Source organism: Lissotriton helveticus, chromosome 7 (assembly GCF_964261635.1).
Source record: "Lissotriton helveticus chromosome 7, aLisHel1.1, whole genome shotgun sequence".
Classification (NCBI taxonomy): domain Eukaryota; kingdom Metazoa; phylum Chordata; class Amphibia; order Caudata; family Salamandridae; genus Lissotriton; species Lissotriton helveticus.
In genome coordinates, this window is record NC_136068.1 from 1,865,913,478 (window position 1) to 1,865,938,920 (window position 25,443).

Consider the following 25,443-nt stretch of genomic DNA (forward strand, 5'->3'; position numbering starts at 1 on the left):
TAGAATCGCAAAATGCTATGTTCATACATATAGCCCTAAGATCACATCCTTTTTTCAGTCCAGATCTCCAAGGCTCTATTTATATCCAACTATTATTCAATTATTATTTTTTCCCACTCCCTCTATTGATTTAAACTTTTGTCTTCACATTTTCCATGCATGCTTGTGGCATTCGTATAGTTTTGAAGATGTCGAGTGAGTTAGAGTCAAGCATGGGAAGTCAACATCAATGCTTAAAAAGCTGAAGACGCTTGGATGAGCTCTAACCATGAAATAATAAATTAATGTTATTCATAATCGATTACTTAAAATCATTACACGAAAACAACAAAGATAGTATTTCCTAAGTATGAATATACAAAAATGGGAAAAGCGTCTTTAAAAAAGGCTATTTGCAGTGCTGTTTAAATAGAATTGGCATTGTAAGTAGGCCTAGGCAGTAAATTCCGTTCCGCTTGCGGAATTTGGGTAATTTCGCGTTCCGCGGAGAACGCGGAATTGCCCAAAATCCTGCATTCTGCGGCCTTGTGGAATTTTTTGCTTGTTCACGTTCTCAAAATGCGTGTTTGCAAAATGTTTCTCCCTGAGCACGCAAACAGCCAAAAAGCCAAAAAGCACCAAAAAGAAGCAATTCTGCGTGTTCGCAAAATTTCTGCGTGTTCGCCGAGATTTTTTACCGTTTCGCAGAACTTTGCGTAGCGCGACTACGCAAATTACACACACCCCCTAATTGTAAGCAACATTAACATTTTTAAAAAGAATTGCTTGTGATAAAGCAGCATGCATATAAACTCTACCTGACTTACAACCAGATTATTTTAATGAAAAGTTATAATCAGGTAAACAAACTAGGAGTTGAAGCAGAAAACAAGGAACTGCAGAGTGTTCATATCGCAACATGACTAGCCGCAATGCGCAAGGGCCAAACTGTCTTTGCATACGTCCTTTTAGAATTGCATTAATTTTTCACAAAAAAAAAGTGCTGGTGCAAGAAAAAAGGGGAAGGGAACAAATGAAAGCTGGTGCTCTAGACCCCAGAAGAGGAAGATAAAAGTACAAGCGAGTTCTGATTGAATAACGTCTTTGTATTTCCCCAACCTTGCTAAGGCCATTGGAGTGTTATTGCACAAACACAGGTTAGAGGCTTTTCTACAGGTTCTTATTCCACTGGCCCAGAATAAGGGAACTAACAGATGATGATGATCGCTGGCGAGTATTGGTGCACGAGTATAACAGGTGGAGCCAGGATTCTCTGCAATAGTTGCAAATTCTGCAGGATATTTATTTTATTTATTTATGGGTTTGTGTAGCGCTAGAATCGACTCCAGAAGGAATATCTCTGCGTTCAAATCAACAGAAGCGGATAAGATGGACCTGATGTGTTCGCTAAATTTGAAACAAGAACGTTTTTAGCAGTTTCCTGAATGTAGAGTGATCTGTACATAACCTGAGAGTGGAAGGGAGTTTATTCCAAAGGGAGGGGCCAAGGTAAGAAAGAGCTTTTCCTCCCAGTCTTGCCCTTCTAATGGGGGGAACTCGGAGAAGGGATTGGTTGCTGGAAAGAAGAGCACGTGCTGGAAGGTAGGGCATGAACCTCTCCGCCAGATACGTGGGGCCCACATTTTGCAGACCCTTGTGAATGACACAGTAAGTTTTGAATTTAATCCGTTGCGGGATAGGCAGCCAGTGAAGCTTCATATTGCTTCATCCTGCCAAGCCCACGAGAGGTTGAAACCCATGATTGGCAGGACAAGGATCCTCATGTATATTATTTTCCTGCATGTGTGAACTGTGTGGGTTTGTTGAAGGTAGGGCTGAGCATTCCCCAGTTTGCAGGAGGCATCAAGGACCTCAGAGGCACGTTCACCGCTCTCTTCAAGGCTGAGAATGGTTTGTCTGGGCAGTGTCGATTGGTGGCCTCGGTTCTCCACCTTGAATATTGTTTTGAGATGTGCTCTGAGTGTGTTCTTGGGTGCCCGCAGGGTCCTGATGTAGTACTTTATTAGAATTCCTTGGCATTCAAGGTCTGTTCTCCCGAGGCCCAGCTCCAGTCTCCGCCTCCCTCTACTGGCTGGCTGAGGTGCTTAAATGCAGAAAATATTTTTTTATATGACGAAATTTGTTTGTTCTCAAGTTGCATTCTCAGTGCACCAGGAAAGGCTAGATGGCTGTTATCTAGAGATGAAAGTTTTGTTCTCAGTATTTTTAATAATGGTTCAATAGTTGGGCTTTGCAGGAAATTGTTTGTGAGTTTCAGGCTGTGGATGACTGCCACACCCTTGCTTTTAAGGTGCTTTAGATGAACAGTTGGTTTGGCCCCTTCAGTGAACCGGATCCCAATATAGCTGTAGTTTGAAACCATTGTACTTGTTTCTCATGAAGGTATGTTTCCCTTAGAGGTTATTGGCCTGGTTGAACCTGTGAAGTACATCAAGAGATCTCTGTAGACCTAGTTTTGTGTGATTCATGATTACAATACCATCTGTGTACTGCAGAATTAATGTAACTAGATTAGCACTTTCTGTTTCTGTCCCCAGGTCGGTCGTCCAAAGACTGAATTGGAGGGAGGTCAACATGCAGACCTGCTTCAGTCTGTTGCTGGCAGAGACCTTTTTGTTTGCAGTGGTTGGGCCTGTTTTTATCTCGACTCATGTCCCCTGGTATAAAGATGTTATGGCTATGAAGAGCAGAGGTGACCCCCTGTGCGGTTAATTGTTCCTACAGTTTACCACGATCTAATCTATCAAATGCTGCACTTTAGTCAATGAAGCGTCAGAATAAGGGTGGCTGTTTGCTCTGGGTGCCTCGATGGGACAGGTACGTTACTATAACATTGTCCATCATGGAGCTTACTGGCCTGAGACTGGATTGATAATGTGGAAGGATACTTATTTCTGTTACCTAGGCTTACAACTTCCAATATCATGTGTGAATAGGCTTTTGCTTCCAGGTCTAAAAGGATTACAAGCCAGTATTTTTGCTAGCTTTTAGCAATACCTATTTTTGTGAATCAGGAAGAGAATTGACCCTCTTCATGAGATTGTAGCCATTGCAGTGGCAACACTATAGAGTGGAGTGAGTATCCCTTCCCAAAAGACTTGTACAGTTTTGAAGACTGAGGCAGGGAGGCTATTAGGTCTGGGGACTCATCTCTCCTCATTTAATGTATGGTGTTTCTGACTGAGGCCTCTATGAAGGGAGAAGCTGGTTGAGCGTAGCATTCTGAGGATGGTGGTGGCTGGGTGGGTGTTGCTTCTTTTACCATAGAAGCCTAACATACGTGATCCACTCCCTTTCCACTACGCTGTTTTCCTTGGTCTGGGTGAAGTTATTATTGAAGCTGTTAACGAGCTTCCAAAAGTGGGAATGATTCTTCTGCTATAAGATGGTGAAGATCTTTAGCCATTTCTCTTCATTTTGTTAGTTTTTTGTTGCCATAAAATACACCTATGAGCTGCTCTGTATTCTGAAATCGTTAGTCCAGATAAGTTTTTATAACCACGTCATTCGGTTGCTAGAGCCCTTCAGAAGCTGCACTTGCTTTTGGCCAGTTCAGTGACTGTGATGAGGTGTCAGAAGATGTTTAAGTGAGGAGATTTTGTCTCAGAGTGGGTCTCGGTCATCTCCCAGGGATGTACGAAGATCTGTGACACGTTCCTCACAGTGCACCAGAGAATTAAGTGTGCTGGGTGACTTAATGGCTGCCTATTTATTTGTGATCCGATTTCTTTGCTTTTTGCCAAAGTTGTCTTTCAATTTTATTCTGGGGAGAACCTTGTGATGTTCTTTCCCAGTTGGTTCACCAAGTGGCAGTAGATCACAATGAGGCCTTGATGTCTAATTGCAAGGTTTCCCACAGAGGTCTATGGTCACTTTCTTCCCATCATCTACTTCAAAGGTGCGGAGCTTCGGTGTCAACATCAGTAATGAAAAAAATAGTGGTTGTATGAGGGAACTCCACAGGCATTTACACCACACACTTTTACAATGCTGTTAATACCCTGAGTGCAATGTTACAGTGTTACTTTAGTATGCAAGCTTTAGTTGGTGCTGGAGTGGGCATACCATCAATTATGATTCCAAATCCAGTCTACAGTAGGGAAGTTGTTGGACTCAAAAATCCAACAACAGTCAGACAACACACCTCCTACAGCAAGGCAATAGAATTATTTTTGTGCACAATAACGTTGCATGTGGGGTACTGACTTTGTTGTAAAGGTTGGTAGTTGAAAAGACTGCGGGGAAAAGGATGTTTCCCAAATATAATCAGTGGTGTTGATTTACCAGAAGGGAGGGGCAATTTGGCATTGCAGGTCATTATCTACTTTTTGGGATTTCACTGAGACTTAATATGATTTTTAATGAGGCTCTGAAATGGTACAGAATCTGAATACAATCTGATTGATTCGATGTGAGTGCCCACTGCCGTGGTGTTCAAGTCTTTGATCTGTATTGGCATATGTGAATCATATTATTAATTAGCTTTTCTAGTGCGGTTATAAGAGAATGTATGGCCTGCTTTTCCTGGTGCTCTGCATGATTGATGTAACATTTTATTTCAAAAGATGTTATATTTTATTGCTGGAGTATGCAATTCATATAAACATGTGAGCATTTTTGTTTTGGTGGCCCAGGTCGCCTGAAAACATAGGATGTCTCCATTGTGAAGATACTCAAGAGCTGAGTTGTCCTCTTGGATTTTCTTGAGGCCTGCTACATTCCAGGAAGTGATTATTAGCTGAGGGCTGAGTTGCCATCCTAGGGTGTTTGCCTTAAGACCAAGTGTGGCTGGTGTTAGGATGCCATTGGTGGGTATTTGGGGCAGTAATATTTTAAACGTGTTGTGCTTTTGAAGCTCAATGCACGCAAACTAAAGAGATGGAACAGGAGGAATAGATATCTAAATAATTAAATAATAAGGGACTATTAATTCTCCTATATTGGGGACACTTGTCCACTCGTCCACTATGCTATAAATATAGATACCGTTACGATTATTTGAAGACGTGATTACATGTTTTCAGTCAGTCAAAATACTTTATTTTCGATAAATTAATATCATAAAAAGACATAGGCACAATACAATCGACATCACATAGGTTATACACAAATCAGGTCATAATTAATTTACATCCTATAACTTTTTACAAGAAAAAATAAAAATAAAAAGACACATTATCAATTTACAGACTCAAGTTTTCAAATGCTTTAAAAAGAGGTCAGTTAGGTAAAAACTATATACATATTGCATTTTAGGATATTAATTTCATGAAATAAACATTTCTTATGTCCAATGTTTAAATTTATCCCTTATAGGATCATGTTAGTTAGATTATCGGACAACATCCTTTTCTTAATCCTAACAGCCCCCACTAAAAAACTTGCACCATGGAACATAGTCCTGGGGGTCTGTAATAACTGTAGAAACAGGAGCGCAGGCTTAACCTGAATGAAACCTGCTTCCTTTAAGATAGGGATCAAGTATTTCCTTCTTGGTGCCGTGTAATGATCACAGAACATTAAAAAGTGTAATGTGTTCTGGATCGAAAAGTTGTCACAGGAACACGGCATTGCATTTTCGGGAGTACTCCAGGATGGAAAGTGTCCGAGAGTTAAATGAATCAAATTAAACCGAAAACGTGATAAAAGAAAACGATGATAGGGTTTGTTTACAGTAATTAGGTATGATTCAGGACCTATATGAGTACTCAGAATAATGCTCGACCGAACTGTTGGTTTCTCGAGCTCTACTTGTTCCCTTTCCAGACTTAAAACTTCTCCCATTGTGCTTTTAATTAGCTCAATGTCTTTAGCAAATATTGTATCCGGAGAAAAAAAGAGGTCTGGTCTCCCCACTTTAACAAGACAGTTCTTGATGTAAGCTAGCCATGGGATTTTATTTACTCTGTCCAGCTGCAGGCAGTCTCTTAAAATAATATGATTGAGGGGGATTTCTTGATTCAGCCATATCTTTAACCAAACCAAAACAGGGGCCACTTTAGTTACGTCTGAGATATATCCTAAACCAAGTTCAGTGGGAACAATATATGTTGGGGTGGACTGTGGTACAGAGAGAACAGCTCTTAAAAATTTGTTCTCAGTAATCTGTAGACTTTCCATAGGACAATATCCCCATATAGCACTTCCGTATGTAGCAACGGCAAGACATTTAGCTTTATAGATTTTTAAAAGAGTTGCTATTGGCCTTGCTCCCAATTTTTTTGAAAAGCCCTGCAATGCAGAAGATGATCTGGCAAGGGAGATGTTCCTATTTTTTAACTGGGCACCCCAAGTGCCTCTGTCATCAAAAGTGATCCCCAGGTAAGGGAAAGTGGCTACCCTGCAGAGCTCTTGATTACCACAAGTGAATGTTTTTGTGAGCTTATTTTTCTTACCCTTGCCCAGTATCATAATTTGAGACTTTTTTACATTCATTTTTAGGTCCAAGGACCCCATAAAGTCCTCAAAGGCGTCTAGTAATCGTTGGAGACCTACACCTGTACGCGAAAGCAAGACGGCATCATCCGCGTATAGGAGAACTGGAATACCAAGTTCTCCTATACGTGGAATATCAATGGATGCCTCTTTAAGTGCTGGTTCCAGGGCATTTATATAAACTGTAAATAGGAGGGGTGCCAAAATGCGTCCCTGCCTCACCCCCCTTTCCGATTTAAAGTGACTCGTGCAACGCCCCTCCTGGGTGACTCTGACCGTAGCTATTAGGTCAGTATGTAAGTCTGCTAAAAGGTTAACAAGTGCTCTGTCTAATCCTATATCAAGCAAAATTTTCCATAATTTAGCACGATTTACCAAGTCAAAAGCTGACGAGAGGTCCATGAATCCTAAGTTCATGGACCCCTCCTTGGCCCTTGTATACTTTTCTACCAACAAATGCAGATTAAGGCCTTGATCTATTGTTCTCCTTTTTGATCTAAAGCCATACTGAACGTTTGATAGGACCTTATTTTCTGTTAACCAATCATTCAGTTTTGATAAAATAACCCGGCCCAGCATTTTCACTGATGAATCTATCAGAGAAATGGGTCTGTAGCAGGATGGGTCTTGCCTGTTACCCTTTTTGAAGACCGGTATGATGATGGATTTTTTCCAGGAATCCGGGATTTTATCAGTTGAAAGAGCATTAAAAACATTACATGTATAGGCATTTATATAGCGCACTACTTACCCGTAGGGTCCCAAGGCGCTTTGACCGTTGCGAAACCCTTCCTGGCTTCCCTGAGAGATGGTCCCTTAATGGGTATCTCCAGGGTGAGACCAGGCATCCCCGGCGGTCTGGTGGGGCCGTTAGTGAAGATGAGGCAAGCTAATGCCCAGAGTTGCCGAGTGTGATCGCTGATCAGAGTTGCCACCGAGGCGAGAGAATTATCGAGTCCGCTGACCCTGGTCCAGAAACCTGCCGCGCCGGGAATCGAACCCTGGTCCCGGGCCGTCCACTGCTCTCGGGTCTGCCGCCTCTAACCAGTGAGCCACACTACTTCATAAGACTTTAGACCAAAATTTCGGGGCACTTTTAAAAACATCCCCTGGTACCCCATCAGGACCCGGTGCCTTATTTTTCAGGGTCTGATCTATTGCCTTTTCCACTTCTGTTGCCACAAAAGTAGCGGCATTCTCTGTAGTACATGGTTCCATTTCCTCAGCTTCTGAAATAAAAATAGAAGTGGTGACACTACTAACATCCGAGTATATTTGTCTAAAATGTTCAATCCAGCCCTCATCTGGGATATTTGACTCTAGTAGGGTATTTTCATCATCAGAAAAGAGTGGCTGGTTTATGATTTTCCAAAAAAGGCCACTATCTTTTAAAGATTTCTGGTTCAAGAAGTTGGGCCAAAGCGTTGTCTTTCAAGACCTTCTTCCTCTCTAAGATAGTTTTTATAGGCAATCCTTGCACTAGCGATGTCTACACGGTTCTTGGGAATTGCTTTCAGAGCTTTAAGTAGCACGCCATGTGCTTTAGAGCAATTCTTATCGAACCATCTTTTACCCAGTAGCGGATGCTGCCTAGATTTTTTCTGCAAACTACTATTAATTTCTATGCAGATATTATCAAATGCTACTATGACTTCTTTACATTCTGTTCTGTTTGCTAAGCATATTGCAACTTCATCCTCCACTTTGGACAAAATCTCTCGAAGAAAGGTTTCAGGAACTATTTTTGTCCACTTCAGCCTACGGTTTTGATCTTGTACCCTGACATTTTGTCCCCCTCTTACTTTAACTGTTTTTAAGGAAATTAAATCCGTATGCTTCATTTCAATTAAAACAGGGTTATGATCGCTAAAAACTGACACCTCTGTGTGGTATTTTATCACATTATTTAACAAATAAAAAGACACAAAAATATAATCTATAATAGTACCCACGCCTTTACCCTTGAAAGTAGGTGACCTATCTTTTCCAACCCCACATCCTGACTCATATAAGTTACATTGTGCAAGAGAAGTTTCAAGGAGCCCTCCTTGCCTAGTATGTTCTAGATGGACAGGTGAGGAGAGGGGGGGACCATCAACATCATGAATAATGCATGGTAGGGTACATGGGTGTATATTAAAGACCCCTAATAATATCAATTCAAAGGCATCTACTTTAATACTGTATGTTGACAAAAATTTATCCAAAAACTCCAAATTTTGACTGGTATGCTCGTTTGCATGTGAATTGTAAAAATTAACAAAAAGAATCTTGGCTTTATCTTGAACAGATAGTTCAACAATCAGACAGTTTTCCGAGCCCGAAGAACATTGGGTTAGTGTTCCTTTAATGTCCAGTTTGAAAAGGCTTAACAAGCCCCCCTTGGTCTTCCTACCACACTACTACAGGCTGGGTTGAAAAAATGGTGATAGCCATCCAAAGAAAAACTGTTTGATTGGTCCCAAGTCTCTTGTAGAGCAATTATGTCATAAGTTTTTAAAGACATTAGCCATTCAACATTCCCATTTTAATTCTTTAGGCCAGCAATGTTCCTTGTAGCAATTTTAAAAGTTGAAGTCGGTATCTGGCTAGTGTTCTCTGGAACAACGGGTAGTCAATCATTTTCCTCTAATGATGATAAGGCCGAAAAACGATTGTAAAGAGGTAAAGTGTAATCAAACTGCCTGTTTGCTAACTGATAACAGTAAGAGTCCGCTCTATTTTGTTGCAGGGGTACATTCAAAGGGGCGTTCGACACACAACCAACCATACCCCTCCCATGCCCATGTACAGGATACCTTTGGTGATGGGGCACTCGATGTTGGGAGTTGTCCAGATGATTATAAAAATAGCCAAGAGGTCTGGCACATACAGAATTATCTGGGTTTGGTAGGGAAGCAGCTCTAAGGAGGATTGTTGCAACGTGTTGCGGATGTTTGAAATTTGCAATGATGCAGTCCCCACTTATGTTTTTCCTGCCATTGCCAATCCAACTAACTCTACGTGTGGATATTATGTCGTTAGAAAAGGCATACGGAAAGCCACAATTCCTATTCAACCAGGCAAGGGTTTTATTTTTTAGAGCAGTATGTGTTTCTAGACTAGGATCAGTTAGGCAGGAGTCAACCTCAGGCACATTAGTTAATACCACCGTGTATGGAACACACTTCGGTGTGAGGTTGACAGAGATCTTCCTCCTAGTCCTACTTCTCCCGGCAGTGTCTCCCCCTGCTATGTTGTTTTGGCTACCATTTAGGGCAACTTGGGGCGGCTGTACTGGTGTATGTGCTATAGGTGTTACCGCTATTGCTAAGTTTGTAGTTGGGATGTTGGGTGCATGTGCGATTATAGGCACCTGAACAGTAACTCCTAAGCCACTAGCCCCTGAGCTAACCGATGCTGGAACTACGCGACCCACTGTAATATTACCCGATTGACCCAGTCTGCCAGTTTGAGGGCTCATCTGAATAGAAAAGTCGGGTCATGTGGGAATCTAAAAGACCCTCAAGTCTAGAGACCTCATTGGCGACTAGATCTAACTTTTCCACCAATGGTCTGATCATTACCTCTAGTTTTGTCTCAATGATGGTGGCCAAGAGTTCTATATGGGCTGGATGCAGGGTACTCCCTTCCACTATGTTTACAGAGTCGGGACTGTCTTCCCTGTTATGTGATGTTGAACATATCTTTTTGGTCTTCCGTCCCACCACCCTTTTGGCAGGTGCCTTCCTGCAAGCACGCACTATCCTTCGTGCAGGTGATTGCGGTGGCGAGGACATTGGGGAGGGTGTCGGGCTCTGACTTGAGGTGAGTTCAATTAAAGTTTCCCGCTCATCTATTGGCACTATAATCATAGCATCATTATTTGAGACATCGTTATTTTGAGCGATCAAGCCACTATCTAAATGGGGCAGCGATGTAGTAGGTGCACTCAGCTTTGTAGGTGAACTATTTGGACTAACCCTAGTTAGTGATAGTCTCCTATCTTTATTTATCTTGCTGACAACCTTTACAAGATAATTATCCATTGTCCATATCTCATTTACTGCCACTGATTTAGACGACCTAAGCTTTGACATAATAAGGCCCTGCAGATGATAGTTGTGGGGTATGTAGAATGGCAGAACCCAGGCCAGTTAGTAAGAAGCACTATCCGAACAATAAAGCCAAGATAGATAACACAAACGTAATGCAGTGATTAAAAGTAAAAGGCTTACTATAAGACCATAGTCCAGAAACAAGGAGGCAATGTCCGTGGCCCAGCCCGGTCTCCTATGGCCTCTGACGGCCGCAGACGACCCCGCCCTTGTCCTGGGCTTCTCCCGGCGTCGCCCGCTCGCGTCCCGCGCTGCGTGGGGGAAGGCGGTGCTTTAAGCGCGATGTCAGCGCCTCCCCCAGCAGCAACAGCTGATTGTAGTTTGGCCTCTCAGGCACCCTGGGACCACGAGTCCCACCAGGGCAGAAACACACAGGGCGCTACAGCAGCGTCTCCTCTCGCACCTCAGCACAACAGCGCGGGACAGCAAGGTTCCACAGGTCACGAAAAGAACAGCAAAAAGGGCCCATGTTTTATTTATCATAGTCACAGGGAATTATTATTTGAAGCTCAGCTTGGTATTTGACGGCATGGCCTGTGCTTTTTGTCGCTCACATTATGGAGTAGCCACCCATCTTCAGAGATTGGGCCTGAGGCACATGGGGAATGATTTTATTTAATGTCTATCCCCATCCCACAAACAGGGACACGTCCTTAAGCATAGACCTTCAGCTTTGACTCATCATGTGTAGTGCCAGAGAATTTTTGGAACCTAACCCAGGCGAGATCATCCGAACAGATGTAGACCAAGGATGGTATATATTTGAATAAGTGAAGTATGTTGCCACTGTTAAAGATGTTGTGTTGACCTTTAATATCAGGGGTTGACACTATCTCCAGGACACTCATACTCGCCTTTGTGGCAGTTGGTTCTAGTGCTGGGGTCCAGTGTGCCAGGAGGGTATTATTTGGATCAGTGCCCAGGGTTTCGGCTACTGAATGCACATTTTAAGTTGGGCCAAAAGATTGGCAAAGCAATGGACTGGCCGTATAGCAGTGTAGCTGCATTGACAGGGGCCCAGGCGAAGTGCCTACTGACATCTGTGCTTAGCTCTTTGGTTAAAGCAGCTTGGGTGCTTGCAACCTTCTTCTCCTTGCTTATCGGTTGGAAAGAGGGAGTCTTTGGGACTAAACTTGTTGTGCCAAGGTCCTTCCTTTCCTTGTTTGTCCTTGAGGGTGGGGGTATCTTAGGGTCTGAAAATTGTACTGCTGTAACCAGTTGAAAATAAATGAGGACATCACAGTTTTACCAACTGAATGTACAATTCTATTTTTGCCATAGGTGCTGGGTAACTGTCTTGAACTGGTGTCATGCATACAAAGTCTAGCCATCAACTTTGATTTGCATATCATGTCTCTAGTTGATGCAGTGATTACCTTGTGTTACTTTCTTCTGTGAGAACTGAAAAGGAATCTTAACCTTCGGTCTTCAAACATAATGTCCAGATTATGAATGTCTTACATCCTCACTGGTAGGCTAGTATTAAGCACTTTTTCTTGATCTACCATTGAGCTCACTCATGTGATTGCAGTTAGTTTGAAATACTATTACCAGGATTATTACTGGCTAGTCAAAGGGTGACTGAGTCACTTCCCCACTTCCCTGCTTCTACTGGCTCCCAATCAATCAAAGGGCACTATTTTAACTGTGTTGCTGATTCAAAACACTATGCAGACAACGGGGAAAGTCCTTTATCAATACCGTATGCAGGTGTCAGTTCTTTTTCAGGGTCATAAAATAAAGTGGTTCAAGATCAGTGTCAGGTTTTTTTTGGTGCCATCAGCTACTTAGTTGTATATCTCTTGTGCTTCAATCAGTCTACAGTCAAGCGTAATGAAATTTTGAAAGCATGACCCTCCTGAACCCATATACATATTATCTGGCTTTATGATCTGCTTTCGAATTCACTGATATGGTGCCCTCCTGTAAGAGTATTTTACAGATATAAATTCAAAGTCACCTACCACAACATACCCAGAAGCACTTCAGAATAATCTCTGTATCAGCATAAAGCTTCTGCTCTAGACATTCTAGTTTCTGTAAGACCAAGTAAAAGTAAGTTTGGCTTACATCCATGAACAGATGGTTCACTGGGAACCAGAGGTGCTGAAATGCATCAATTAAAAACTAGGGCAGGTAATGCTTAATTTACAGTCTGACAAGGTTACACAAGTGTGGTTGATATCATGAGGCATACTACTTTGCAAAATGAATTCAGAAAGTACCTAATTAGAGGCTACTAGTCAAGATCTACAAGTAAATAACCAACCCAGAACATCTTAATAGACACTGCCTCAACTTTCAGTTTCATTGTAATTATCTGCTGGAGTCCAAGGTCACCAAAATATGTGAATCCATCATCAATTTCCAAGGCTTGCCTAATTGTCCTTCTGCTCTACCTCACCCTCTACAATCCTCTTTCAACTTCTTCACATTGATGGAAACTGGTTATGTGTTGACTCCAGCCACCAAAATAAAAGTGTCTAGATCTCAGGGAGAGGTGTGGTACAGTGGCCAGAACGTCTGACTCCGGAGCCAGGGCTGAGGGTTTGATAGCCTGCAGCAGCTCAGCGCATCTTCATGTAACTCTTGGCAATAGCTCACTTAATCTCCCTGACGTCCACCAGCACCTAGATAACCTTAGAGGTGATAAGTTGTACTTTACAAATCCGGAATTATCATTATCATTATTATCCACTAGATATCTCAACCAATTCTTTCCCTCACCTGTGCTGACACAGCATCCTATTGAACTGCATGTCATTATTAAAACACACCATCATTACCCTCTCCTCAAAAAGATCTGGACTCATCTTAGGCAACTACCAACCTATATCAAAAGACCCATGCACAGTAATGGTATTCAGGAGGGTTGATGAGACACTTTAAAGAAAATGTGGAGCTTAGCCCCATCTTGCACACCCAACTGTCTGGATTCTATCCTACAAGGAGCACAGACATTGCCATGACATTATGAGGGACTGATTCTTTCTCTTTTAGCACACATGCAATACAATCACTGTTTTACTCTTTGGACTGCCAGCCACTATAGAATCTACATTCCTGCATGAGGCAGGCATGTCCAGATCAGGCTTCTAATGGGTCAACTCATTCATCTCCAATCACTGGAAAAAATGTTAGGAACAGATTATGTTCAGTGTCCCACATGGTCCATCTTGGATGGTCCCATGCATGTACTCTGCTAAACAACAACATATTCATGCTGTCTTGGCATTTCAAGTCATACAATGTGAATTTCTAAATGCATGCTAAGGATTCTCAAATTCACTTATGTTGGCAAAACAACCAATCCAACATGCTGAATTCATAAATTGCATTGGATAAACTAGATAATCCTATTCTTGACGAGCACCATGACTGAGATTATAATACCCATAGACCCTCCAAACCATCTCACTACCATTTTACTCCATCACAAGTCTGGGTACCCTTCCCTCTACTTCTCCACAGATAAGAAACAGAGGGCCTAAGTTTATTGAGAAGTGTAGCAAATTAGGTCAATAGTTGTGACAAATGTCATTCCTTCTCAAATATTAAGACCATCTATTTCCTCTTTCAGGAACCCTATTGTAGCACTTGAATTTCTCGGCATCGCTAGGCAGACAAAGTGTGGGCTGATGTCACTGGCCTAAGGCACAGAGCAAACAACTCTCAATCAATAATTGTCCATTCATTTTTTTACTTATGAAAAGCAAATGTGCTTTATTACATATTCCAAAACAATACTAGGTATACATTAATAACAGTTGCCCCCCGAGCAAGCTTTGAACCTTAACACTACAAAACCTTTCGCCAAATCTGGACACAGTATAATGGGGAACAGTCATTATTGTCAGACCTATAGCCTCTTGCAGTATTTTCCACCAAAGTAAAAGCAAAAATATGCAAGTGACAATGAAATACACTGGCACCTAATAATGCATGTACTAACTCACTTTGAACTTTGTCAGTGCTAATAAAACATTACCATGTTTAATATACTTGGCGTGTGATGTGTTTTCTGCAAATATACACATGCTATAAAACAGTTGTACAAGACAACACAATGAATGAATGAATGAAAACAAATTTATAGAGCGCTACTAAGCCCAATGGGCGTCAAGGCGCCTAACCAAAAAGAAGCTAGCTAAAGCAAATATGCTCTCATTGTGGGTAGGCCTTGATAAAGTACCAAGTTTTGAGCGCTTTTTTAAAAAGGGACAAAGATGGTTGGGCCTTAATCTCCAGAGGGATAGAGTTCCACAGCCTAGGAGCGACGATGGAAAATGCTCTACTGCCCCAACGGACCTTCCTAGCACGGGGAACCACAAGCAGATTCATCTCCGATGATCTGAGGGTTCTACTAGGCATGTAGCGAGTTAACAGGGCACCTAGAGGGTCCAGAGGACCATCTGCAAGAGCTCTATAGGCCAAGCACAAGATCTTAAAAGAGATCCTCAGTTGTATAGGGAGCCAGTGCAGGCTCTTTCTGGCCATTGTGGCAGAGGATGCATTAGGAAGAGCCAAAACAAATCGAGCAGCCGCGTTCTGTACGACCTGAAGGCGTTGAATGAGTCTCTTGTTGGAGTCTGCATAAAGTGCATTGCATTAATCCAAACTGGAGCCCACTAATGCAACCACCGTCTGCCTACGTGCTAGAGGAGAAAGATAGTGCAAGATTCTTTTGAGGATTTTAATGACCCCCCAGCAAGTGGCCACTGTTCGATTGACCTGTAGAGTCATGGACAGTGAAGTGTCAAATATTACGCCGAGATTTCTGGCTGATTGGGAAGGAGATGGACAAGTTCCCAAAGATGAAGGCCACCACTCACTAGACCAGACATCCTGGTCCTTGCCAAAGACCAGAATCTCTGTTTTATCGCCAATCAACTTTAGGGAGTTCTGGATCATCCAGTCTGAGACTGTCTGCATACAAGTCCTAAAAATGACGGCGGAGGTGGTAACAGAGTGGGCCAGAGACACCATGATTTGAGTGTCGTCGGCGTATGACACAACCTCCATCCCCTGCGATTTTACTAACCTAGCAAGGGGGGCCACATAGATGTTAAATAGGGTCGGACTCAAGGCCGACCCTTGTGGCACCCCATACTGCAAGGATTTAGCAGGGGAGAGGAACTCTCCAAGCATGACTCTCTGCTCTCAGATGTAAAAAAGAGTGCAGAAGGTTCAAGGCCGGACCCGCAATCCCTGCCTCCCTCAGGCGCGATGTTAACGTAGAGGGAGACAGGGTGTCAAACGCTGCTGTGAGGTCAAGTAAGACCAACACAGTGGTTTGACCCGCATCTACCTTCAGGCGGATATTATTCACCACTATAGTAAGTACTGACTCGGTACTATGAGCCTTTCTGAATCCATGCTGGGAACTCTCTAAGAACCCAGAGGAATCCAGAAAGGTAGAAAGATGTAAGTTCAGGTGAGATTCGAGCATTTTTGCAGGAGCCGGTAACAGGGAAATGGGTCTAAAATTCTTAAGCTGTTCTGGGTCCAGGGTGGGCTTCTTCAGAAGAGGCTTCACCATCGCCCTTTTCCAAGCTGAAGGGAAGGTGCCTTGAGTTATGGCACCATTCATCACTTTGAGGATGGGCGGAAGAAGCGTGAGCCTACAATCCTTCAGAATCTTCAAAGGACATGGGTCCAGAGGCGAGGACGATTTGGTCCGATCCAACAGGAGCTCAAGCCCGTTAAGGGAAAGTAGCGGGAAATGAGTAAGGCTCTTGGAGGGGTCTCTTGGCCAAAATTCTAGATTGGATAGAGTTTGGAGAGAGAGATCCCTCAGGGTGTTCCTCTGAGTTTCCAAGGCAAGATATATATCTTCAATTTTATTATGGAAAAACAGATATATTGTTACACAGCTCCTGTGAGCCCACAACTAACCAAATCAGATCGGGCACTTGCAGGGAGCAGAGGGAGTCCACGATCTTGAAAAGTTCCCTAGAAGAGGTAAGGGAGGTAGTGAGATTTGAGAAAAACTCCTGTTTTTCCCTGATAACACTAGCTTTGTATTCTCTTAACAGACACGTGTGTGCCTCCCTTTCGGTAGGATCCCAAGTCTTCCTCCATCTTCTCTCCTGTCTTCTACAGCTTTGTCTCAAAAGTCTTAGTGATTCTGTGAACCAGGGGGCAGACAGTTTAAGACGTGCCGAGTATCGATAAGATGCAGGGGCTAATTCATCAACAGCCTTGGTGATAGAATTAGCAAACCCATCGGCTGCCTCGTCAACGTCTCTCAAAGGCGAGTACATGCTGGTCTCTATATAAGGAGCAAGGGCTTCATTGGTTATGTTCCTGTAGCTCCTTTTTGGACCTCTGGTGCTGGTGGTCAGAACAGGCAGTTCTGCCAGGCCGGATTCTAATTCAAGAGGTACGGCCAAATGATCGGACCAAACTAAAGGTACCGGAGTGCCAACTGAAAGTGACAATAAATATCAAAGATAAAAATCCCAGCTCCAAATACTCTTGAGAAAATTAAAAACCTCTCCTGGGTTTACTTTGTCAAGCCCCCGGAAGACTTAGGGTGACAACTTTAAATATATGAAGGGGTCTCCGGTGGGGGCTACTGAACCTCGAGAAGCCCCAAAAATATGTCTTGTTTTGTTGCTGATGTTCCTGCCCTTTTTGAGGGGTCAGAAACCAAATATGCAAATTTTATTTTTTAAACAATACTTTTTTTGTTTTGTTGCAGTTTAATATAGTGTGTACTTGACCCAAAGGTTTTGGAGTGCTTTACATAAGCACCAGTTACCTTACACAGAGACACATTAATTATTTTTGGGCATAGCGAGATCAAGTGATTTGCCTAGAATCACAGGATGTTCAGCCAGCGTCAAACCTCGCACTTGGTTCCCTAGTTTCTAAGTCAGCTGTTCTGGCCATTAGCCCACATCCTCTCTTGGATGTGGTTTTCATTTTTCTTGGTCAATGTGCCACCAACCCTCCTATGCGGTATCCAAGATCTAGCCACTAAAGGCCCCACACAGGGGCCTTGCCCACGTGGCTTAGATGCCTCTCTTCGCACAGAAAAAATCTTCTGTACCAGGTCTTCCCATTCCCCCAAACACAGGCATCAGGAGTAGGAGAACACCAAGGTGCTCCTGGGGCTCGGCCCTTCCATGGTTCCACACCAGTCCAGCTGCACAGTGGCATTGAGGTAATCATCATCCTAGAGGCACTGGTCCCCTAAAAAATAATGTGACAAAAAATAATATTATTCTAATTTATTGTTACGTATTTTAAAATAAAAAATTGTATTTAAATTTGTATAATTTCAAAAATAAATATTACTATCTGTTTATAATTTAACACTACTTTATGTTTTTATATATTTTAAATTATTGTAAATATTTGAATTTAATTTAAACGATATTTCATATAGAGTTTGATTTTATGTCCCTACCACTATTATTTTCAATGGGAAAGTGTGGCAGTACCACTGGTTGGCCATGTGTGGTGCTGGACTGACTTCAATTGTGTATGTTACTATAACAGTGTAAGTTACAACAAAAGTGCAGTTTGTAAATAATGAAGAGTAGTACATTTACTCAATATTACAGTTTGTGAATCAGGCTCTGAACTTCAGGTCTAAGTTTTCCTTTGTGCATCAGGCCCTTAGACTTCAGATTTAAACTTAGACTTCAGGTCTAAACTTAGACTTCCGGTCTAAGTTTTACTTTCAAGTTTATTGTTTATTGTATGATTACTTAAAATCATTACAAGTAACATAAAATACAATTTCATTAAAAAAACATGATAATGCATAAATGTTTACAGAGCAACGACTTGCAATGTATGTTTTATTAAATTGTAGACAATGTATAAAAATCAATATTGCGTATTTAAAACGAGGGTATAAAGTGCAAGGTACTGTGCCTGAAGGCATATGTCTTTCTTTGTGCAAATGGCATAATAACGAGTCATTATCGCATCCCGCAAGCTGTCACTATTTGATGATATGCAAAGGGCAGAGTTGGAAAAAAAAGCTGTTGCTTTAAATCTGGCCATTCGGTTAAAATGCTGACGAGCCTAGAGGAATTGAGCCTTTGATGTGCAAGGTGCTCTGACTAAAAGCAGACAGTGAGTAAAAATCACTAATAAGTATTTTAAACTAAGGTGTAAAAATGTGAGGTACATGTCTGTAGGATTATGTCATTCTATGTGCAAATAACCTAATTAGAGGTCATAAACAGAACCCGCAAGCAGTCGCTGTTTAATATAACCCAATCACCTGAAGTGCTTAAAAAGACTGTTGCAACTTGTCGAGCCATCTATTTAAGGCACTGACGTGCCTAAGGAATTGGGCCAGTAATGTTCGAACTGCCTATAATGAATTCTTTCAGCCAACATACTTGTTAGGTTTCGCCCTGGCCATTGCAACTGCGTAGCAGTTGCTCTGCCCAGGGCGAAATCTCATGATCCTACATATGGGGCTTTGGTCCCGCCTCTGTCTCCCATTGGCTAGCTCCATAAATGGAGGCTAGCCAATGGGAGACAGAGGCTGTCAATCACGCTTTCCCCTGAAAACGCGATTCGGGAGCGTTTCTCGGTCTTTTTTAAATCCCGCCCCTTTGGCCTGGGCCGCGCTGTGATTGGCTGCCGGCCCGGGACACCCCCGAGACGTCATTCCCCGGGCCGCGCTGTGATTGGCTGGCCGGCCCGGGACCTGACTTGTTTCTTTTAGGTGTTTTGTTCATTCCAGGCCGACCAGTGGGCCATCCAGCACGGTAAAAAGAAAAGCTGGACGTATAATATGTATGTATGGGTATAGTGTGTACAGTAAAACCTGTTCACAAACATTAAAAATACTTTTCCTATGAATGTAAAGGATTTACGACGTAAGGTGAAGCCATTTAAACGAGTTCAGAGTCGGAGTGCGGCTAATTGAAGAAAATAAGACACCCACGAGTGGATTTCCAGGAACGCAGGCTCTATGCATATTACGCGAAGAGCATGATGCAAGCAGCATGACATTTCTGAAGAAATATTCGAACGCTTTGAGCTGGTTACCGCATCGGTTCACTTCCAGGTGTTTTTGTTAAAGGCGCTTTGCACATCCGCACGCCGCTTGCTGCAGGTTTGACACTTGCTGCTTGTAGCTACTCACCCAACGACCACCAGCTCCAGAGTGTGGCTGAGATTGCTGGGCAGCTGGCGAGAGCTCGGCGTGGTACCCGGTAACACCCCTTTGGCTGCACAGTGCATGAAGGAGGCAGGGACTCACCCGCGGGTGACAGCCACCATGCCTGGGTGCAGGCATATGGGTCCGAGCCTCTGCCGTGTATACCGCCTTCGGCACAGCCTCTCTCCACCTGGGCACTTCGGGAGGCACTCCCGGCATGCAGCCTGCCTCTCCCAAAGCAGCACGGCAGAGACTGGAGGGCAGCGACTATTTCCAAATATGCCGAATTAATATCAGCTCTGTCCCCGAGCTTTATTTCAGAATCCACCCGTTCGCTGCATTATAATCTGGGCCATCTTCGACGATAGGAACAGGAAGCTGCGAACGTCCAGCGTGCAGCAGCTCTGTTTCCCCAATCATAACAAAGCGCAGAGTAGCAGCAGAACCGATTCCCCACCTCCTCCCTCAGTTCTGGCCCTGGCAGCAGCAGTGTGGGTGTTTGTTAATACAAACAGCCTTACAGTAATCTCTTTTTCCTGCCTCGCGGAACCCCCTCCCTCCCGCCGAGCACTCCGCTTCGGAGACGAGATACATACAGCGCTCTAACAGGATCAGCTAGCCGAGCTCCCACGCCTGCGTCTGTACTGGCACTGCCGAGGAGCGGGGCGTGAGATCGTGAAAGCGGGCAGGGTGAGGGATGGGTGCCCCAGGCACATACCTGTCCAGCACTTCACACAGGGCACAACCCTGACCCCCTTCAATAATGGATGTGTGACCAGTGCCCCGGCGGCGCCTGGGACCAGAGGTGAAAGGTGACCTCTAACACACCCCGAGAGAGAGAGTCCAATGAAAGCTGCTTTAGTTTGACCACAATGATGCCAAACTGCAGAACGGCTGCTAGACAGTGACGTTTGCGTTCTACATCCCTAAAATAAGCATTTTAAAGTGTGTGTGTGTGTGTGTGTGTGTGTGTGTGTGGCTGGCTTTGTGTGTGTGTGTGCGGATGGATCTGTGTGTGTGTGTGGCTGGCTCTGTGTGTGTGTGGCTGGCTCTGTGTGTGTGTGGCTGGCTCTGTGTGTGTGGGTGTGTGTGCGGCTGGCTCTGTGTGCGCGGCTGGCTCTGTGTGTGTTCCTTTGTGTGTGTGTGTGTGTGTGTGTGTGTGTGTGGCTTTGTGTGTATGTGTGGGTGCAAATGCAATAGGTCTCACATTTGCGAGAGATTTAGCTAATGGCAATGTAAATGACAATGACATTTATTTATCTGTTTTCAAAACTAACACATAAATACAAATTTTTTCATTTACAATGCCAATAGCTCTAACTTTTCCACAGGCGAAACCATTGCATTGTAAATGCTTGTTTTTTAAAACTACTTGCCAGAGACGTTTCCTGGTTTGTGTAAAATATTTTACACCCTGGCAAGACAAAATGATTGAAGATCTTTCTATCCAGCTAATCATAGATTGTCTGCATGTGCGAATGTTTAACTCGTAAAAAATCAATTTTAAGAGGGATTTCCTTAAGTCCGTAACTGCAGGACACGCGCACAACAAGTGAGTTATTGTTTCGTTAGGATAACCACATAATTAAGGCTCCCGGTTTTCCGTTTAAACGGATTTTTACATATAAATACAGACGGAAAACTTTTTTGTTTTTGTCTGTATTTATATATAAAAACGGGAAAATACTAACAAAACAAATGCTCCTCCTGCCTCCGTGCTCCTCTGTAAAATCCGAGTCATAGGTGCACAGGGGTGGCCAAAAGAAACGGGAACTGCTGCCCTGAAAGTCTTTCAGAGACGGAAGAACTGGGATCGCCGTGTCTGCAGAGACACTCAGGCACCCCTCACAGCGGTAGTTCACACAAGATAATGGCTGTAGCAGTGCAAGCAGCCGATGTACATCCTCGGCATTCGGCCTGCAATGCCTCCTTTCATATGCAAGCGCCTGTACACAATGGATGGAAACCCCCACACCTCTAGCTAAACGGCATCTTTGGGACTTCTCACCTGCAACAGAACTGAGTGTAATACAAAACATTAGAAGATTTTCTCCAAATATGTGTTTCACAATGTACTTTACTAGGTTTAGGGCTTTTACCTAGATTGGATACATTTACATGATTTAAAAATAATTAATCTTATTATGGGGCGAAGCCAAAAAGCAGTTTTATTAGCTGGTTTCTGTTGCTTACACATTATGCACTTGTGGAGTCGGACACACCGCGTGAGTGGATGTGTGTAAAACATGCAGTGAGCCAAGCCATCTATGAATGAGGGCCTCGCCAGTATGCCTTAGTGTCCCTACGATGTGTCACTTTTTGCCCTATGATAAATCGTGCCCACTCACCAACAAGTTTATGCGTGACTCCGTGCAGCCTGCTGTCCTCTGGATGCATTCACAACTTCCACCCCCCTGCCGAGCTTTGCACCTCCACGCCCTATTTGCCACACATTCGCATTTACAGTTTGCCCTGTGAGGACACTCCCTCGGCAGTCTCTCCAGAGAGGCCATGGATTAAATGGGCATTAACTGTGGGTAGGTTTGATGATTACAACGAACTGTCTAAAAAAGATGCCAGCGCTGTTGTGCAAGGTTTTAATTCCTTGTGATGTCTATTTGGTTGCTTTTACCAGTAACACTCAGACACATTAAATTCACCCAGGGCAGCTAAGTATGTGAGCTGTCTTGTAAGTTAGGGCACCACAGTTGATTTCAGGGTGACTGCATTAATTTCAGGGTGACATAGTTAGTCTCACTTCTGAACGGTCCATCCAGTGAGCGATGTCACAATTTCAAAAAACCCAGCTGACATCATCAGACAAAGCAACATTCCAGAATGCCTTTTGTTGGTGATTGTTGTATACGCAGAACTGGGTAAACGGAAGTATTTTCCCTCTATCTTGGATGCCCCTTTAACTCAGTGGTGGCTTTTGCCAGCAAGGATAAGTGGCAGCAGAAGACCATGCATTTTTGAAACGAGAATTGAGCGGCTGCTGCTAATAGTGCTGCACATATTTGCTGATACCACAGCTCAACAACCCCCTCGCCCCCCAACCCCCCCCCACACACACACACTGTCCTTCTCTCACTCGCTCTTACACCTTCCGCCCCAGGTCTCTTTAACTTGTTCTATTTAATGTTTATTTAAGTACTACTTAAATAAAAATAAAAACGAAAACAGATATGACTGTGCACCACCTGTGCGCTACATTTTCTCCATAGCGTCCATATCAAAGCACTATTCTGTACAGATGAAGATGCAGGATTCTTTAGATATTTTGGCGATTTACAATGCCTCATGGGGCAGGTCGTCTTCTAGTACACAGTAAGAGTGATTTGATATTCTTCGAGCAGACACTCTGTGATGGCTGATTAAATGTGAGTAAAAGAGGTAGTAATTTGTTGACATTTTGCAAGACAGACGCGCAAATGAGACCTAATCAAAGTCACAAATTCACACATATTTTCTTACAGGACAGGGAAGAAATTTGCTCCCAATAAGCATAGGCTCCAATTAAAAAAACACAGCTATAACAACCTATTGCAAGTGTGCATGTCAACTTAAATAAATGTGGAAAAATAATAGCTTTAGCGTCTTTTTTTTCTTGTGTCAAAAATAAATGTGGATAAATACAGGTAAAATGACCAAAAAATAAATATGGATAAATACAGACGGAAATGTGAAAAAAATAAATACCATAAAACCGGGAGCCCTACACATAATCAACAGTTCGCATCATAATTATTACATTTCCATGATGGCAGTTAATCTTTCGAATCATGAATTCCTAAACGAAAATAAATGAAGCTCTTTTTTCACTCGATACTAAAATGGGCTGCTAAATAGTCTTGAGGCTTTGTGTGTATGTAGGAGTTTATCACTGTCCACGCATGGCGTCATTTGGACAAAAAAATGTTGTCCTCAAAAAGAGATTTCCTCTTCGCTGACTTGTTGCTGGCTTTATTACATTTTGCCTTTTCGACCATGCTCTCCTATGCTGGTTATATATGTAATTCCACCAAAGATTTCCTCAAATAAGCTCCCCATGTATTAGGTGTTTCTTTGGCCAGTTCAACTTTTATGTCTTCCCAGCATAGGTTGTTCAATGAGGCGGGCTCTGATGATCGAAATGTATGCCACAGCTTCACAAAGGAATTCATGCTTTGGAATTTCTGTTTTGGAAGGCCAAATTCTAGCCTTACCAGTGTAGGGGATGCAGACTTGGGAAGATTAAAAACAGCTTTATATACCTTAGTCTGGCGCTCGTTCAATTACTCGGCCTCCTTACCGCACCATGTTTCCAGACCATATGAGAGAGTAGGTAAAGCTTGAACTGTCATCACTTTTAAAAAGATGAGTGTAGGCCGTGCAACTCAGTTTTTTATTCAACAATCTAAAGCCGAAGTTTAATGATTGGGCTCTAACATTTAAATCCATTTTATGGTCCTTATATGACGTGCCCCGCCCCAATTTTCCTTTCATGAATCTAGCCCTTAGATAGGAACCTTCATCTCCTCAGAATCCAAAAAGGTGCTGTCCAAAGCAGCATCTATCAAACTGCAAAACAAAACACCTTAAACTTTCTTAGGAGCAGGAACTTCAACTGAGGTCTATGCATGTGAAATAAAATCCAGATTTTCTGCTTACCGAAACTATCGCGAATCTATATTACAGTGAAAAAGTTCAAACATGTATTAATTTATAACTGCTTTTAAAATATTGATTTAACTTCAAATTATTTTCTATGATGTTTTCAGTCCCTGCCTCCAAAATCTTCTGTGGGAGGGTGCTGTAGTACCAGTGCTTGGCCATATGTAGTACTTGAGTTCCTACAGAATTGTAATTTACCATAAAACTGTAAGTTAGTGCAAAAGTGCAGTTTGTGAAGACTGAAAAATAGTAAAGTTACTCAAAAATGCAAACTACTTTGTGAATCATGTCCCAAATCACTAGCAATAGTTTCAGAGAACAGACTGAGCATGACGGTACAAATAAATGAGTTGCCCAGAAGTGAACATGATCCTAAAAGCATAGTTCAGGCAAGTATTAGATCAAACTAGACTATGTAAACTCTATTCTCACAGGGTATCTTCACATGCACCCAATCATACACCCGAAGATGACACAGTCTACCAGCTCTACTGCATTTTCCACAGCAAGTAGTGGTAGGTGAAGACGACACATTGTTTTTGATGATAAATGGGGAACACTGCTGATATTGAGAGAACATTATTGGAGGTGCATTGTCTATAGTCTATTGACTGAAATGTGAGGAATGATGCATGTTTGGGATCCAGATATTCTCTGAGGATCCCAGAAGGCCCTGTTGAACATTGTATCCATGTATTCATTCATGTATTTTTAGAGAGTTATGTTAAGTGCAATCATGACCTGTGGGTATCAGAGCCCTCTACGGTAATACAACAAACTTGCAATCATGTGTTGATATTAGAACATAGGTTGGTCCCCATGCAGAATAATTATGTAGTCTACAGAAAAGCAAAAAGTTCTTCTGGACTTTTTCATATAGTTCTGCTGAAGATCGGTATGCCCTATGATGTATGTTGAATGTGTGAGATCTTTTATGGGATGCTTTGGTAGGATTAAAATGCTTGAAAACTGATCGTGTAGGATTGAGGGAGGTTGATCTGATCCATGAGTCCGAGTTCATTTACCTGATGGGCTGATAAGGGTATTAGGTATTTAGAAATCAGGAGTGCTTTGACTACTTTGTGCACCCAAGATCTTTAGTTTTGAAAACTGTTTGCCATTAGT